This window comes from Mus pahari, chromosome X (genome assembly GCF_900095145.1).
Source record: "Mus pahari chromosome X, PAHARI_EIJ_v1.1, whole genome shotgun sequence".
In the NCBI taxonomy this organism is placed as follows: domain Eukaryota; kingdom Metazoa; phylum Chordata; class Mammalia; order Rodentia; family Muridae; genus Mus; species Mus pahari.
Window position 1 is genome coordinate 129,559,889 of NC_034613.1, and position 3,806 is coordinate 129,563,694.

The following is a 3,806-nucleotide window of genomic DNA, read 5'->3' on the forward strand; positions in this document are numbered from 1 at the left end:
GTGTGTGTGTGTGTGTGAGAGAGAGAGAGAGAGAGAGAGAGAGAGAGAGAGAGTCACCAACCATGTACTTCTCAACACACTTCAGCATGGTTTGGGCATCCAGCAGTGCCAAAAGTGCTTCTGCTAAGGTCACAGATGACAAGTTAATATTATCTCATGCATCCTCATTAGCATTTGATACATTGTTTCTCTGGTTTTGAACACATAGCCTTAAATTCTTTCACAACCTATTTCAGGCTTTTGGGCAGAACCATTTGCCATCATTACCTGTGAAAATTCTTCACATATTTCTCCTAATCCTCTTCTTTTTCTTCCTAATCTTATTACCTATGCAATCTCACAGGCACCTATAAAACTAAGAACAACTTGTGAACTGATGAAAAAGTGCTCATAAGTAATAAAGAAAAATAAACTGGAGAGATGGATCCATTAACCATTAAAAGTTAAGTCTCACAAGCTGTATCTTGCCATTCCTAAAGTATATTGCCCTTGACATATATCTTTGCTATACCTCAAGGACACTAGTAGTTATTTGCCCACTTCTGGAAAGTATGATCAGAATAGGCATGCTCAGCAGCTCATAGATCCCTATAATGTCTCCCTGGAGTTTAGACTGAGAAAGACTATGGTGGGAAAGACTATGTGGAAGCCACCAGAAGTCCACAAAGCTAATAGTCTCTATTTTCCTTCTTAAACAAAATTTCCCTGTCTTGGAATTAGATGTGTTGCACAGCATTTACGATGATGAAGAAAAGTTGAATGAATTATGGGGATGTCAGCGGTAACATTTTAAGTCAGAGAGACAACCTCACATAACGTGTGTGTGTGTGTGTGTGTGTGTGTGTGTGTGTGTGTGTGTGTGTAAATTTAAGTCCTACTTGTTCAAGTTACTCTAACTTGGGTTCCTTGTTGGCATTTAAAATTCTGTCTGCTGCAAAAGAGTTACACTTCAAAATGAACATAAACCAACATATGATCCTATCCACTAAACTCATATTGTTGGCATTCTCTTCTATCTCAGTCATTTGTACTGTCCACTCATGTCACAACAAGTGGTGTGTCCTGAATTATTCTCCATTCACTTCACAACACTCTAGGACTATATGATTTTAAATGTCTCTCAGATCTTTCCAATCTGCAGGCACTACTCTATTCCACCACTCTTTGCCTGGACCACTGAAATACTTCCTGCATTATTTTTCTGTTGCTGTGATAAAATACCATGACCTCAAACAACTTATAGAAGAAAGTTTATTTTGGCTTACAGTTCCAGAAGGGGGGATCCAAAATGGCAGAGGAGACATGGCAGTAGGTGTCCAGAGCAGAAAGCTGAGAAAACACATCTCTAACCACAAACACACATTAAAGAGAGTGAACTGGAAGTGGGGTGAGACCATCAACCACAAAACTTGCTCCGGTGACATACTTCCTCCAACAAGAACATACCTCCCAAAGGTTCCATAACCTCTCAATAACCTCTCAACAATATTCTCTCTCTCTCTCTCTCTCTCTCTCTCTCTCTCTCTCTCTCTCTCTCTCTCTCTCCCTCTCTCATGGTTTCTAACTCCAAATCTTTAGATATGAGTATAGATTATGCAAGTCCACAGATTTTGGCAAAAGCATTATGTGCAGGAAAGACAAATACATAACCAATAAGTATTTACTCCAGTAAGTATAAAGTATCGTCTGTTTTACAGGCAAAGTGCTCCAATTTAGTCAACCTGCCACCAGGTCACTGGCTGGTTTTCCCAGGGAATGGTACCATATCTGGGGCTCAGTGTTGATCTTTGCCACTAATGAATGTCTTAGGGTTTTACTGCTGTGAACAGACTCCATGACCAAGACAACTCTTATAAGGACAACATTTAATTGGGGCTGGCTTACAGGTTCAGAGGTTCATTTCACTATCATCAAGGCAAAAGATTGGCAGCATCAAGACAGGAATGGTACAGGAAGAACTGAGAGTTCTACATCTTGTTCCAAAGGCAAACAGGAAAGACTGAGTTCCAGGGAGCTAGGATGAGGGTCTTAAGTACCATCATGTCTTCAAGATTATATGGCCCAAATGTTAGAGCAGCATGCACAGCAGCCTGAATCTGTTGAAAAGACTTTTCCTGTTCTGGGTCCCACACAAAGCTAGCAGTTTTCCAGGACACTTGGTGTATGGGCCAGAGCAAGTGAGAAAGGTGTTCTCACCAGAATCCAAATAAAGCCACTAAAATTTGTGCTTCTTCCTTGGTGCTGGAATGGGGTGCAATAATTTATCTTTGACCTTAGAAGGAATATCTCTGCCTCTCCCTCCAGAGTGCTGGGATCAAAGCTGTGCTCCACCACCCAGCTCATTGTCAGATTTCTTGGCAACAGTTTTTCAGATTGGAGTGAAGTGTTATCTCAAAAAAAAAATCGTATAATATTTTTCAATTGTATTGTTAATAATTTCATACATATATGCAATGTCTTTTGATTGTACCCACCTCCCACTCTCCCCTCCAATTCTCCCAACACATCCCCTTCTACCTTTGTATCTTCTTTGTTCATGTTACCCAATGTGTTAAGCCAGTGCTTCCCATATGTTCATGAATATGATACCATCCACTGGGTCATGGGAAGTCTACCAGTGGCCACATGCCCAAATTAAAATTGCTCCCCGTTCCCTAGCATCCATAAACTATCAATAGCTCCTCAGGTAGAGGTGGGGACTTGGGATCAATCCATGATTGATCTTATTCATGTAACCATGTGATAATATCAAATTTTTATAAACCCTTCCAGAAAATAGTACTGGACTAATTTTTCAGTGATCCTAACTCCTTCTACTAAGTCAATACTACCTAGAACTTTGATAAAGCATCACAGGGAAATAAAATGTCAGGGGAATATCTCCCATTGGTATAGAAGATAACTTCTCAATGGAGTATTAGGAAGCCTACTGGGGGGGCATTATATGCCATGACTAATTTATCCTGTGGGTGCAAAGTTGGTTTATATATAAAGCTAATATAATCTAATTTAACGTTTAAATAGACTAAATGGCAAAAAAGCCATGGTTATCTTAATTGATGAGTAAAATGTATTTGACCCTGAGATTCCACCTCACACCAGTCAGAATGGCTAAGATCAAAATCTCAGGTGACAGCAGGTGCTGGAGAAGATGTGGAGGAAGAGGAACACTCCTCCATTGCTGGTGGGATTGCAAGCTGGTACAACCGCTCTGGAAATCAGTTTAGTGGTTCCTCAGAAAATTGGACATAGTACTAACTGAGGACCCAGAAATACCACTCCTGGGCATATACCCACAAGATGCTCCAACAAGTATTAAGGACACTTGCTCCACTACGTTTATAGCAGTCTTATTTATAATAGCCAGAAGCTGGAAAGAACCCAGATGTCTCTCAACAGAAGAATGGATACAGAAAATGTGGTACATTTAAANAATGGAGTACTACTCAGCTGTTAAAAATGATGAATTTATGAAATTCTTAGGCAAATGGATGGAACTAGAAAATATCACCCTGAGGGAGGTGACCCAGACACACACTCACTGATAAGCCCAGAAACTCAGAATACCAAAGATACAATTCACAGACCACATGAAGCTCAAGAAGAAGGAAGACCAAAGTGTAGATTCTTCAGCCCTTCTTAGAAGTAGGAACAAAGCCGGGCGTGGTGGCGAACACCTTTAATCCCAGCACTTGGGAGGCAGAGGCAAGCGGATTTCTGAGTTCGAGGCCAGCCTGGTCTACAGAGTGAGTTCCAGGACAGCCAAGGCTACACAGAGAAACCCTGTCTCGAAAAACCAAAAAAAA